We start from the raw sequence: 16,105 nt of genomic DNA, 5'->3' as shown, positions 1-16,105 counted from the left end.
CACAATTTGACAAGCTTGCTTGGGTTTCTGGAAAAGATAGTGGTTTTAAAATTCACTTTGAAAGCAATTCTCTTACCTTCAATTCACTTAGGAACTAAAAATAAGAAAATATTATTTACAAGGAAATCCAGAAATGTATTTTATTATAGACATTTCTCTGCTATTTGCAGTATAAGATAAATGAAATAAAATGGCTGTTAAGATCAACATACAAGTTTTTATATTACTAATCAAAGGGCAGTGTTGGCTGGCCATGGTGGCTCCTGCCTGTAATCCCAGCACTTTGAAAGGCTGAAGTGGGTAGATCAACTGAGGTTAGGAGTTCGAGACCAGTCTGCCCAACATGGTGAAACCCCATCTCTACTAAAAATACAAAAATTAGCTGGGCGTGGTGGCATGCCCCTGTAGTTCCAGCATCTTGGGAGGCTGAGGCAGGAGAATTGCTTGAGCCTGGGAGGCAGAGGCTGCAGTGAGCTGAGATCATGCCACTGTACTCCAGCCTGGGCAAAAGAGTGAGATTCTGTCTCAAAAAAAAAAAAAAAAAAAAAAAAAGGCAATGTTGTCAAATACGGCCCAGAATTTGAAATATACTACTGACTTTCATTCCATGGTTTGGTGGGGTAAAGGCTGAAGCAGGGCCAACATGTGGGCTGGAAACTCTACTGATTGTAGCGGTGATAAAATAGTCAGAAAAAAACAACAACATATTGCCAAATTACACCTTGAAAACATATCTCATATCTAGCTTACTACCTTGGAGGAATGAGGCCTGGAAACGACCTATCTGGAACCACAAAACAAATCTTGCTAAAGGGAAGAGCTGTGCTAATACACATTGCCAAATGCTCACAGCGTCACTGCATGGGTGTGTCTCTTCTAACATATACCTGCTCTTGCTGACACATCCAAGAATAGCCCTATGCCTGAAATATTTGTGCCATCTGATTTTCCCCAGTTAGATGCCCCTTCTACCCAAAGTCATCTGCATGGAGTCTGGGCCTGCCATTTTCCTCTCCCCAGCAAGAATGGATATTGAATTTCTTATTTCCCCTTCCTCCCCAGTATTGAATTACTGACCCCAAATCCTCCTGAAGAAAGTAGCAGAGAACAGAGCAGGAGCTAGGAATGGACAGAGATCTGCAACGCCTATAGGAAAATGTTCCATGTTTTTTTAGTTCTGCTTGTGTTTGAGCATTTATTCCTTCCTTTGAAAGCTTTGCCCAGTGTATTAGTTTTCTATCACAACTGTAAAAAAAAACAACACATTTACTAGCTCATAATGTCATAAACTTTCATCTTACAGTTTTCTAGGTCACAAGTCTGTCACAGGTCTCATAGGAGTCCAATCAAGGCATCTGCACAGCTGCATTCTTTCCTGAGGTTGTAGGGAGAATCAGTCTCCTTGCCTTTTCAACCTTTTAGAGACCACCCACATTCATTGACTCTTAGCCAGTTTCCTCCATCTTCCAAGCCAGCATGTTTGCATCTCAGACCATTTTTTTCATGGCCTCATCTCCTTCTTATCATATCCAGGGAAGTTTCTTCAATTTCAAGGACCCACAAGTTTAGATTGTTCTCACTTGGGAAATGCAACATGATGTCCTCATCTCAAAGTCCTTAACTTAATCAAATATGCAAAGTCCTTTTTGCTATCTGGGGTAACATATTCATAGGTTCTGGGGATCAGGATTTGAATATCTTTGAAAAATCATTTTTTCTGCTCACCATTCCAGAGAAAAATCCTATTGCTTTTGTCCGTGAAAATAAACTTTGTCTTACTTTATTTTCACAAAATGTCTGTGTTTGTGGATTTTCTTATAATGACCATTAGCAAAAATAAACAATTACATTGTGATTGGTTGATTTTAAATATCTCCTTTTATAGTTCAGTTTAGCACTCAAGTTTCATTTTCCTTTGTAAGGCTTAATGCAAATGGCTGTGAAACTTAAGACTATTAAGTTTGATGTGCACATTTTTAATTCTCTCAACTGTGATAATTTAATGATCTGCAGTCTGCATAATAAAGACTGTATTGCTCAGATACTCATGCACCAAAAATGCAAACCCAAACATTTACTAACAAAAACTTAAAGGAAATGTGATCTCTTCAGAGATTTTCTTACTCCACTCACTTCTTAATCTGTATGGTACTATTTTTCAGAGCACACTTCTCTATCAAAAATTGTACTTTGCTAATTTTTCATTGCTTGCCCCATCCCTGTTCCAAAATATATTTCATCCAGTCACATGTAAAATCCAAAAATCCTTTTATTCTCCATACTGGCAATAGTTATTTCTTTTCTTTCTCAGGAATTAAAAATAAACAAATGTGATTGTGAAAGACCCTTTCATTTTGAGAAAGATAAATTCTATTTTATTTAGAAAATTATTATGATTACACGATTTCCAATTTCTTGGAATAATCTTTTTAGAAAATAATATTTAAATTTGCTCTTTTATAAGTCCTATATAACAAAAAGGCACCTGAGTATTGTAATTACTTCAGATAACATAAAAGATCTATGTATGATTGAGACTCCATGCTCAATTATTTTAAAATCAGGTAGTATTATGAAAGGGTAAGAACACTTCTCCTCTTTTGAAGGATGTGTCTATTTAGAAAAAGTAGCTTTCTACTCTGCTTTCATTTAATATTGTTGGTTCATATCATAATGTACCTATGTAGGAAGATAGTATATCTCTAAAACAAAAGGATAAAAACATTTTGACAATGTTCGTCTGAACATTGTGTGATATTCTGTTGAAAACAGATTAAATGGGCAAATAAATAGCTCATGAAGGATATTGAGTTGTCTGAGTGTCTTGAAATTTATTCCACTTTTTTTGTTTGCTTTTTTAAATGATAGTACTATTATAAATTTTCTTTTTATTTTTCTTAAATACTGACAAATTATAATTGCCTATATTTATGGGGTACAAAGTGCTGCTATAATATATGTATACAATGTGGAATGACTGAGTAAGGAGGCTAAGGGCTGGGGCAAATGAGATCTTCTCAAAGAGTAGAATGTTTCAGTTAGACAGGAAAAATAAATTATAATATTTGAGGTGATAGATATGTTAACTAGCTTTTTTTGTTTGCTTTTAAGGAACAAAAGGAAAGGTTAGAGTCCCATTGATATTCATATCATCTGTAAAATGATATTTATAAGATAGCATCAAGAAAAGAACTTCTTACCAAGGACACAGGCCTTGTGAGAAAATAAATACCATAGAAAAAGTGCTGAAAAAGGTTAAGTCTTTGCCCATCCCCACGTCCTAAGTGGTATTGCCTAGGGTTTCTTCTAGGGTTTTAATGGTTTTACATCTTACATTTAAGCCTGTAATCCATCTTGAGTTAATTTTTGTATAAAGTGTAAGGAAGTGGTCCAGTTTCAGTTTTCTGCATATGGTTAGCCAGTTTTGCCAACACCATTTATTAAATAGGGAATCCTTTGGCCATTGCTCGTCTTTATCAGATTTGTCAAAGATCAGATGGTTGTAGATGTATGGCGTTATTTCTGAGGGCTCTGTTCTGTTCCAGAGGTCTATATATGTGTTTTGGTACAAGTATCATGCTGTTTGGGTCACTGTAGCCTTGTAGTATAGTTTGAAGTCAGGTAGCATGACGCCTCCAGCTTTGTTCTTTTTGCTTAGAATTATCTTGCCTATACGGGCTCTTTTTTGCTTCCATATGAAATTTAAAGTACTTTTCTCTAATTCTGTGAAGAAAGTCAATGGTAGCTTGATGGGGATAGCATTGAATCTATAAATTATTTTGGGCAGTATGGCCATTTTCATGATATTGATTCTTCCTATCCATGAGCATGGAATGTTTTTCCATTTGTTTGTGTTCTCTCTTATTTCCTTGAGTGGTGGTTTGCAGTTCTCCTTGAAGAGGTCCTTCACATCCCTTGTAAGTTAGATTCCAATGTATTTTATTCTCTTTGTAGCAATTGTGAATCGAAGTTCACTCATGATTTGGCTCTCTGTCTATTATTGGTGTATAAGAACACTTGTGATTTTTGCACATTGATTTTGTATCCTAAGACTTTGCTGAAGTTGCTTATCAGCTTAAGGAGATTTGGGTCTGAGACGATAGGGTTTTCTAAATATATAATCATGTCATTGCCAGAGACGATTTGACTTCCTCTCTTCCTATTTGAATACTCTTTATTTCTTTCTCTTGCCTGATTTCCTTGGCCAGAACTTCCAATACTGTGTTGAATAGGAATGGTGAGAGAGGGCATCCTTGTCTTGTGCTGGTTTTCAAAGGGAATGATTCCAGCTTTTGCCCATTCAGTATGATATTGGCTGTGGGTTTGTCATAAATAGCTCTTATTATTTTGAGATACGTTCCATCAATGCCTAGTTTATTGAGAGTTTTTAGCATGAAGGGGTGTTGAATTTTATCAAAGGCCTTTTCTGCATCTATTGAAATAATCAAGTGGTTTTTGTCATTGGTTTTGTTTATGTGATTGATTATGTTTACTGATTTTAGTATGTTGAAAGAGCTTTGCATCCCAGGGATGAAGGCAACTTGATCACGGTGAATAAGAATTTTGATGTGCTGCTGGATTCAGTTTGCCAGTATTTTATAGGGGATTTTTACATGGACGTTCATCAGGGATATTGGCCTGAAATTTTCTTGTTTGGTTGTGTCTCTGCCAGATTTTGGTATCAGGATGATGCTGGACTCATAAAATGAGTTAGGGAGGAGACTCTTTTTTTCTATACTTTGGAATAGTTTCAGACACAATGGTAGCAGCTCCTCTTTGTACCTCCAATAGAATTCGGCTGTAAATCTTTCTGGTCCTGGGCTTTTTTTGGTTGGTAGGCTATTTATTACTGCCTCAATTTCAGAACTTGTTATTGGTCTATGAATTTTTCCTGGTTTTGTCCTGGGAGAGTGTATGTGTCTAGGAATTTATTCATTTGTCTAAAACACCAAAAGCAATGGCAACAGAAGCCAAAATTGACAAATAAGATCTAACTAAACTAAAGAGCTCCTGCACAGCAAAAGAAACTATCACCAGGGTGAACAGGCAACCTACAGAATGGGAGAAAATTTTTGCAATGTATCCATCTGACAATGCGCTAATATCCAGAATCTACAAAGAACTTAAACAAATTTGCAAGAAAAAAAAATCATCAAAAAGTAGGCAAAGGATATGAACAGACACTTCTCAAAAGAAGACATTTATGCAGCCAAAAACATATATAAAAAAGCTCGTCATCACTGGTCATTAGACCAATGCAAATCAAAACCACAGTGAGAAACCATCTCATGCCAGTTAGAATGGTGATCATTAAAAAGTCAGGAAACAACAGATGCTGGAGAGGATGTGGATAAATAGGAATGCTTTTACACTGTTGATGGGAGTGTAAATTAGCTCAACCATTGTGGAAGATAGTGTAGTGATTCCTCAAGGATCTAGAACCAGAAATACCATTTGACCCAGCAATCCCATTAGTGGGTATATACCCAAAGGATTATAAATCATTCTACTATAAAGACACATGCACATGTATGTTTATTGCAGCAGTGTTCACAATAGCAAAGACTTGGAGCCAACCCAAATGCCCATCAATGATAGACTGGATAAAGAAAAAGTGGCGTATATACACCATGGAATACTACATAGCCATAAAAAAGATGAATTCATGTCCTTTCCAGGGAGATAGGTGAAGCTGGAAACCATAATTTTTAGCAAACTGACACAGGAACAGAAAACCAAACACCACATTTTCTCACTCATAAGTGGGAGTTGAACGTGAGAACACATGGACACAGGGAGGGGAACATCACACACTGGGGCCTATTTGGGGGTGGGCTGTTAGGGAAGGTATAGCATTATGAGAAATACCTAATGTAGATGATGGGTTGATGGGGGCAGCAAACCACCATGGCACGTGTATACCTATGTAACAAACCTGCATGTTCTGCGTATGTATCTCAGAACTTAAAGTATAATTAAAAAAAAAAAAGGAAAAGGTTAAGTCTGCTAAAGATTCTCACAACTTGCAGGCATAACAGTAAAAGATTTTCATAAAATTGAGATAAAGATAGAGATGATTATTTTAGAATGCAGTTTTCAAGTGTGCTGGTTTTCTTTTCAACCCAATTTCCTTTTCTCCCCCAAACTCAAAACAATCCAAGTATTTAATACAAAATGTAAAATATCAACCCTGAGATTACCCACTTATACTTTCTATGAGAAATATCAAAAATTGTTCACAAAAACGGGGAGAAGAATAAAGGCAATTCCAGTCACTTTTTTTGTAAAAAGTTAGACACAGATAGAGCTGCATCTCTTCAAAGATGAACAAACTGATAGAAAAACAGACACAAAACAAATCTTACATAGTTCCTTTGCAAGTGCAGCAGAGAAAGAGGGGAAAAGGAAAATGTCAGACAGCATAGAGATGAATAGCGTGTTGGATGCATTACAACAGACGTGAAATAAAATTGCTGGCTAACACTACACCTTCTCTCAGGAATTCTAAAGAAAAGTACTCTTTAAAACAAAGAATGATAAAGTAATAGAATGTGATGAAAATAGAATTTATGAAAAAAATTAAGATGGGAATGCTAATGTACAATTTGCAAATATGATCAGGAACAACAAGGGCAGAATTAAAACACCAAAAAAATTCACAGACATTTAGAACCTATTTAAGAACAATCTCAGAAAATTTTGAGAAAAACACATATAATTAATGACATAAAAGCAACATTATAATTTTGCAATACAACTGATGGAAATCCAACACAGAGATTATTGGTGTTCCTAACCAAGAGAAATAACAATAAATCCAAATTTTAAGTAATCTTTTCTAAATTTAATGAGCCAATAAGGACTCAATTTGTTCTCAAAAAAGCAAAAGTAAAGAGAAAATATTTAAATGAAAATGATAGTTGGATAGATGATAGATGGATAGATTGATTTTACTTGGTAACGTTATTGAACTTAAAGTTTAAAAAAACTTATACAAATTCAAAAGATAATTTCAAAAAATCTGGTAACCTACAAAGCAAAACATAAAGGCAAGGCTTCCCTCAGCCTTTTCCTTAGAAGTGTTAGATACAGAGGCCAAAGGAACAGAATCTGCAGATTTTTGAGGAAGTAAAGCTTGTCATCAGTTAATTTTATACTAATGCAAGTTATTATTCCTCACTGCAGAAAATGGAAGCAAACATTTGAATCGCTGTGATTCAAGGAAAAGTTTTGATTCCGAAAAAGCTAATTTAAAAAGTTAATCCAGTCAACAAATAGCTGTATCTCAAAAATAAAAACATAAATGGTGAAATAATACAGAAAAAATAAATTTCGGGATACAACTAATTTAAATAATTTACAATGTTATATTTTCAAGCAGAATACTTTTTATAAGAATAAAAATTGAATTAACATTCATAGTCTAAAAGGTAAGACCAAGACTATGGAAAAAAAAAAAAAGAAAATATTTTGGGTGGCTGAGGCTGGAGAAGAAGAGAGATAAGAAGAGTATGGAATATATTTTCCTGTTTCATCTAAGAATGTCAATTAATAATTTTTTTCTAGACATGTAAAGTTTAAAAATAATTATAATTGTTGTACATGTATGTCCACCCTTTTACTAGAAAACAGGCTTTATACTTCTTAAGCTGCAAAGAAAAAAATGAACTCTAGTTACATGAAACATATACAATATATACATACACACATATACACACACACACACACACACACATATATATATATATGAAAAATATTCAGGAAACAAGAAATGTGGAGAATCAAATGTAATTTTTCCCCAAGATGGCAGATTAGATGCTTTTAGTCTGCATTAACCATTTGGAAATAGCAAGATAGTGCATAAAGATAAACTCTTTCAGCATTAATTCAAGAAGGAAAATGAGAATCCACTGAAACTATGAAGGATGTCCCAGATCCAAGGGAGAAACATAATCAGCAAACAGCCCCATAGTGGTGTCCAGCCAATAAAACAGAGTGAAGCCTCAGTGTATGACAGAGGCAGAGAACCCCCCTCAGTGACTTACCTTTCTGCTGGAGATCTGAGCAACCCAGGTCGAGGGACAGCACTTTGTTTCTCCCAAGTCCCAGAGCTATCTTGGGGAGAGTCTTGAATATGCTGAGATTGAAAGACACCTGGAAAAGCTGAAGTCATTTTTTCAGACCTGAGACCAAGATCAGAATGCCATTTTTAATCCAGGCACATACAAAATCAACTATTCTTTGGCAACCTGGCAGTGTGGCCATACAAGTACTTTACTCTTGGGCCAGATATTGGAGTGCTTGCTCTGGAGTAGGGTAGGGACTTCCACAGTTCCAACTTTGGAAGGTGCCTCAGCAGTAGATGCTGGAATTGTGCTCTTTCCCATCACAATCCTGGGGCAGGGGGCAGGAGGACAGCTGCTATAGCTACAGTTTCTCCTGGATGATGAGACTTGCACCCAGGGCCAGTGTGGCAATCTGGAACTCGTCTGTGTGTGGCATTACTGGGTGCCCTACCTTGCTCCGCTGAAGTCAATGCACAGCAGGGCCCTCTCTGTTCCACTTCCAGGCAGTAATCCAGGCAGCTGGAGAATCTGCTTGCCTGTAGCAGAAGCCCAAGCTGCCCTACCCTTCCTGGATATAGATCATGGTGTAGCCAGGCTCTCTCTGCTCCATGCCTAGGGAGGTCTCCAGCCATTCAGGGCACCCTCTCACTTGATTTGTCAGCCTGAGAAGGCCCATCATCCTATGCAAAGAACTTGGTGCAGGGGGGCTGCTTCTGCTGCACACCCAGGCAGATCTCCAGTCATCTGGAGCATCCACTTTACTGGATTAGCAGTTTAGGCTGCCTGTCATTCCCATGCAGATAACTTGGGGCCAATGAGGTCTCCTACCTCCATAGCTAGGTAAACCTTTGTGTGCTTGATGGCTACCCACTGGATGCTCTTATGGTGCTGGTGCTTGTGCCTGCCATTAAGGGACCTGTAGGCAGACTTGCCCAGTCCAGCCCTGAGCATTGTGGCCCCTGCCTCCCTGGGGCTGAGCGGGGAGATCAGAACACTGTGCACTGCATGAGTCAGCAGCCCATTGCCTGAGGCAACAGAGAGCTTCCTCCAGTAAACAAAGATCAAGTATATACTGAGATGCATTGGCTACAGCTGGCTCTTCCCTGTAAGATACATCTACCAGCTTGTAACTTGAATTGCACACCCCAATATAAAATCCGCTGACAGAAGTGCATAGGGCTATAGAAGCAAAGCCAAAAGACCCTACCCAGCATTCTCTACAGTCAAACACACATCCCCAGTGAGAGGGGGAAGAGAAAGGGAAAAAAATACAAAAATATTACAGGGAAAGAAAGGAAAAGAAAAAATTCTACCTCAAAAAATAATTTGATCAATTATAAATCCTAGTGTTGCCCAATTAGAAAGGAACCAGTGCAAGAATTCTGGCACCATGAAAAACTTGAATATAGTGACATCACTGAAGGATCACAATAGCTCTCCAGCAATAGTCCCCAGCCAAAATGGAAACTCAGAAATGGCAGATAAAAAATACAAAGCATGGATTGTAGGGAAGCTCAAAGAGATACAAGACAAGGTTGTAAATCACCACAAACAAACTTCTAAGGTAGGCCGGGCGCGGCGGCTCACCTCTGTAATCCCAGCACTTTGGGAGGCCGAGGTAGGCAGATCACCTGAGGTTGGGAGTTTGAGACCAGCCTGACCAACATGGAGACACCCGGTCTCTACTAAAAATAAAAAATTAGCCGGGCATGGTGGCGCATGCCTGTAATCCCAGCTACTAGAGGGCTGAGGCAGGAGAATCACTTGAACCTGGGAGGCGGAGGTTGCAGTGAGCCAAGATCGTGCCACTGCACTCCAGCCTGGGCAACAAGAGTGAAAGTGCATCTCAAAAAAAAAAAAAAAAAAAAAGAAAAGAAAAAAGAAAGAAAACCTCAATAAATGTTTAAAAAATCAAAATCATACCAGTCATACCCTTGGACCACAGTGGAATAAACAGAAAAATAAATACCAGAAAGATTTCTCAAAACCACACAATTTCATGAAAATTAAACAACTTACCCATTGATGACTTTTGAGAAACAATGGCCTTCAGAAAGAAATTTTTCAAATCTTTAAAAAAGTAAAAACAGAGACACAGCATACTAGATTCTCTGGGATACAGTAAAGGCAGTGTTAACAGGAAAGGTTATAGTGCTAAAAATACCCACCTTAAAAAGTTAGAGAGATCTCAAACTAACAATGTCATATCACACCTAGAGGAACTAGATAAAAAAGAACAAACTAACCCCACAGCTAGCAGAAGAAAAGAAACAACTATATTGGGAGCGGAAGTGAATGGAATTGAGACCCCAAAATCCATACAAAGAATCAATGAAACCAAAAGTTGATTCACTGAAAATATAAGCAAGATCAATGGACCACCAGCTAAATTAACAGATTAAAAAAGAGAGAATCCAAATAAGCACGATCAGATATGACAATGATGACACTGCAACCAATCGCACAGAAATACAAAAGATCCTTTAAGACTATTATGAATGACTCAATGCACACAAACTATAAAATCTAGAGGAAATGAATTTCTGGAAACACACAATCTCCCAAGATTGAATCAAGAAGAAATTAAACTCTGAATAGGCTAATATTGAGTACTGAAATTGAATCCATAATATAAATATCCATTAGCCAAAAAAAGTCCCAGACCAGATGGATTCGCAGCCAAATTCTACCAGATGTACAAAGAAGAGCTGGTACTAATTCTACTGAAACTTTTCTAAAACATCAAGGAGGAGGGATTTCTCTCTAACTCATTCTACAAAGCCAGCATCAGTCTGACCTGAAGTTTGCAGACACAAATGAAAAGGAACACTAAAGGCTATTATCCTTAAAGAACATAGAAGCAAAAATCTTCAACAAAATACTTGCAAACTGAATCCAACAGCCTATCAAATAGTTAATTTACCACAATCAAGTAGGCTTTATCCCTGAGATGTAGGGTTGGTTCAATGTACACAAATCAATAAGTAGCCAAAGCAATGTTAAACAAAAGTATGAAGCTGGAGGCATCACATTACCCAACTTCAAACTGTACTATAAGGCTACAGTAACCAAAACAGAATGGTACTGGTTAAAACAAACAAACAAACAAAAGGAAAACAGATACATGGATCAATGGAACAAGATAGAGAACACAGAAACAAAGCCATACAATGACAGCCACCTGATCTTTGACAAAGTTGACAAAAATAAGTAATGGGGAAAGACTCCCTATTTAATACATGGCACTGGGATAACTGGCTAGCTACATACAGAACAATGAAACTAGACTCTCTCTTTCATCATATACAAAAATTAACTCAATATAAATCAAATATTTAAATGTAAGATCTCAAAATATAAGAATTCTAGAAGAAAATCCAGGAATCACCATTCTGGACATCAACCTTGGGAAATAACTTATGATTAAGTTATCAAAAGCAATTGCAACAACAGAAAAGGACAAGTAGATCTAATTAAACTAAAGAGCTTCTGTACACCAAAATAAATAATCAACAGAGTAAACAGACAAACATCTACTACCCAGAATCTATAAGGAATTTACAAAACTTAACAAGCAAGAAACAATCCAATTTAAAAATGAGCAAAATTTCATTCAGTTCTTCTCTGATTTTGGTTAATTCTTTTCTTCTGCTAGCTTTTGGATTGTATTTTTTTCTTTCTAGTTCCTGTAGATGTGATGTTAGATTACTAATTTGAGATCTTTCTAACCTCTTGATGAAGGCATTAAGGACTATAAACTTTCCTCTTAACACTACTTTATCTGCAACACAAAGATTTTGGTAAATTGTGTCTCTATTTTCATCAATTTCTTTTTTTTTTTAATTTCTGGCCTTATTTTTTTTGGTTCGCCTAAGAGTTATTCAGGAGCAGTTTGTTTTATTTATGCTTTTGTGTAGTTTTGAGAGGTTTTCTTAGTATTGATTTCTATTTTTATAGCATTGTGGTCCTATAGTGTGATTGGTTTGACTTACTTTAAAAAAAAATTATTGAGAATTTCTTTATGATCAAGTATGTAGTGGATCATAGAATATGTTGTGTGTGTGGATGAGAAGAATAAATATGCTGTGGTTTTTTGTTGGGTGGAGTATTGTGTAGATATCTATTAGCTTCAACTGGTCAAATGTTGAATTTAATTTCAGAATTACCTTGTTAGTTTTCTGCCTCAACAATTTGTCTAATGCTTTCAACAGGATAATGAAGTTTGCCACTACTATTGTGTAGCTGTCTAAGTCTTTTTGTTTGTCAAGAAGAGCTTATTTTATGAATCTGGGTGCTTTATAGTGTTGGGTGCATATTTATTTATGATTATTAAGTGTTCTTGTTGAATTGAACCCTTTATCATTATATAATGCCCCTCTTTGTCTTTCCTGATTGTAGTTGGTTTAAAGTCTGTTTTATCTGATATATAAACAATGACTTCTGTTCTTTTTGTTTGTTTGTTTTCTGTTTGCATGGTTGATCATTTTCCATCCCCTTACTTTAAGTCAGTGGTTTTGATGCAAATCAGAATTACAATGAGATATCATTTCACACAGGTCAGAATGGCTATTATTAAAAATTCAAAAAAAAAAAAAAAACCCAACAGATGCTAGCAAGACTGCAGAGAAGTGGGAAAGCGTATATACTGTTGGTTTGAATGTAAATAATTCAGCCACTGTGGAAAGCTGTTTGGAGATTTCTCAAAGAACATGAAACAAACTACCATTCAACCCAGCAATCCCATTACTGGCCATATATCCAAAAGAGAACAAATCATTCTACCAAAAATAAACATGCACTAACACGTTCATTGTATCACTACTCACAATAACAGAGACATAAAATCAACCTTGGTTCCCATCAGTAGTGGACTGGATAAAAATGTGGTACATATACACCGTGAGATACTATGCAGCCATAAACAGGAATGATATTACATCTATTACAGCACCATGGATTCAGCTGAAGATCATGATTCTAAGTTAATTAATGGCGGAAGAGAAAACCAAATACTGCATGTTTTAATTATAAGTGGGACTTAAACATTGGGTACTCATGGACACAAAACTGGCAGCAAAAGAAATGGGGGACTACTCAGCCAAAGTGGGGGAAGCTGTTGAAAAACTATTGGATACTATTCTCAGTATCTGGATGATAGGATAATTAATACCACAAATCTCAGCATCACTCAATTTACCTAGGAAACAAATCTGCACATATACCACCGAATCTAAAATAAAAGTTGAGGGGAAAAAAAGAAAATAAAATACTAAACAAGTACATTTTACATTGTATATGATAAATCTATTTATTAAATAAAAAAGACTCACTTTAGAAGCATACATAAATTTTACTATAGCTATCACATCAAAAACTAAGGGACTCTAAAATTTAAAATTTAGAAAATCAACGTAATTTTGACAAATGCAAACCTTAAAAATTAGGTAGCACAGTATTTGTGTTAAACAAATTTAAATTAAAATTAACATTGAAAAGAAAATTTGAGCTTCCATTAAAATGATTAAAGGAGCAAACTGCAATGAAATTAAAATTGTATTGATGGGAAAATAGATATACAGACATGTAAAAATATTTGAAATTCATAGCTATTGATAGGAATATAATACGAAGTTAGACACAATACTCTCAGTCATTTAGATTTCAAAGCAATTTTTGAAAGGATAAGAAAAATATGAAAAGTATAATCATTGTAATTTTATGAACATATTAATTTTATTTATCCCACAAGTATAATAGTGGTGCTTCTTGCCTTTTAATGGGGTTACATCCTGATAAAAGTTGAAAATGTATTGAATACACCTAACCTACCAAACATCATAGCTCAGCCTAACCTACCTTAAAGATACTCACTCAGAACACTTACATTAGCCTACAGTGGGCAAAACAATCTAACATAAAGTCTATTCTATATAAAAGTGTTGGACAGTCTAGGTAATTCATTGAAGACTGTGCTGAAAGTGAAAAACAGAATGGTTGTATGGGTACTCAAAGTACAGTCTCTACAGAATGAGTATTGCTTTCACACCATCATAAAGTCGATACATTTTTAAGTGGAACCATTTTAATTTGGAGATTGTCTACATACGTCTTCATTTTTCATGCTATGAAACATTTTCAAAAACTCTTCCTGATAAATTTATGTTCGCAGCTTGTAATGTCAAATCAAATGAGATCTTTGTTTCTTACCTTTAGAATTTTTAAGTTTAATTCTTTATATTTTATTGTACATCTTTCCTTAAATTTCATTTTCTCTTACTACATAATTTGTCTTCATAGTTACTGTCGGGAAAAGTGGTTGCAGAATTGGCAACCCTGGAGACAGTCAGGTCCACAATACGAGAAGTCAAAAGACTTTCTTCCTCATATGTGCCAATAGCACTTTTTAATTATAATGGTACCCAAGAGATGTGCCTCCACCTTTAAATTGTTACGTCACCTTGAGCATAGTACATGCTCAAAAAACATTTGTTGAATGAATGAACAAACCAGTGTGTGTGTGTGTGTGTGTGTGTGTGTGTATGTGTGTATGTGTTTGCTTTTGTCAAACATCTTGTGGTTTCCTCATTAAGTTTTGTTCTCTAAGTGTCAAAATCTCCAGATTTATGACTACTGAACTTGGTGATGGGGGAAGGGGCACAAAATCTGTGTGCTGTATTGCTGGAGGCAATGCTAGCTGTGTGGTTATTTCATGTGAGACACCCTCTACTAGGCACTACCTGTGGTTTATTGAGAAACGAGTTAGTTTTGAAATATCCAACAGAAGTTCATAGGAGGAGGCAGATTAGAAAGTGTTTATTCAGGCTTCTGGCAAAAATTCTTAATCAGCGATCCTCTAACATTTATTTCTAATTTGGTTTACGTACATTTTCTGCAGGATGGAGAAGATATCCTAGTGGGTTGTCTCTCGGTTTTCTTTCAGGGCTGTGAAGAAGAACAGGAAGCCAGCTAGAGTTAGAAATAACCAATTTTTAAAAAAAAGTATGTCATATGAAAGGTTATGATAATCTGAAAGGATTCTGATCAGGAACCATTCAAAATGTTTGAACCCATGAAAACTACCCATTTGCAACTTTCATCATGAGCCTTTCTCCTTGGGAAGAGCAATTTTGTGCCAGTGTTGCTTCAGTTTGTATTATCTCACCCTTTGGCCAGACATATTCAGAGTATCTAAGGCTCACATCATGATTTTTACTATTTCATGAGACCGTTCCTCACTTAAATTCCTGTTTACATAGTTTGAGTCCCCAACTGAATAGTTGCTTTCTCCATTTGGAAGAAATTAATAAAAACTAGTTGCACAATGGCCAGTTGCAGAAGATGTTCATTCCAATAAAGTGGCAGTTTATAAGCTTACTTCTCAAGTTCTTCCTCCTCTTTACCTAAATAAATTTTTTTCAGTCTACAGAAGCACTTCAAGCCTGCCAGTTCACAAATAACCCTGGATCCTGGGCAGCTGAGTTGGCCCAAAAAGAATGAGGCTTTCATGATCTCCAAAATCTAACTCGATATCTGGTTTGGGGCAAGCTCTGTCTGCACATACGGATTAGACTTATCAAATGACAATAAACAGCTTAAAGTGGCTGAGATTTAATGTTTGTTGCAACTAACTTCTACATCCTGTTCAGTGCTTTCCATGTTCATAACAGTGGCTGGATTCCTCTCTTGGAATATGTATGGAAGAGATCAAAAAGTTAAATATTTCAATGACTTATATTTTCCTATAGTGCCGGGGACTCCACACATTTGTGTGTGTGTGTGTGTGTGTGTAGGGTCATATAGTCATCTCTTAGACTTTGGGAGCCTTACAGTTTCTTTGCAACTGCTCAAGTGTGCTATTAAGCACAAAAACAGCCGAAGACAATATGTAAATCGTAAATCACTGTACATGTTTGTCTTCCAATAAAACTTTATCTGTGGATACTGGAGTTTGAATTTCATATTATTGTCACGTATTTTAAACCATTCTTCTTCTGATTTTTTTCAACCACTTGAAAATATAAATAGTCATAAATAAATAG

This window comes from Pongo pygmaeus, chromosome 4 (assembly GCF_028885625.2).
Source record: "Pongo pygmaeus isolate AG05252 chromosome 4, NHGRI_mPonPyg2-v2.0_pri, whole genome shotgun sequence".
In the NCBI taxonomy this organism is placed as follows: Eukaryota; Metazoa; Chordata; class Mammalia; order Primates; family Hominidae; genus Pongo; species Pongo pygmaeus.
Note: the sequence above shows the minus strand (reverse complement) of the source record.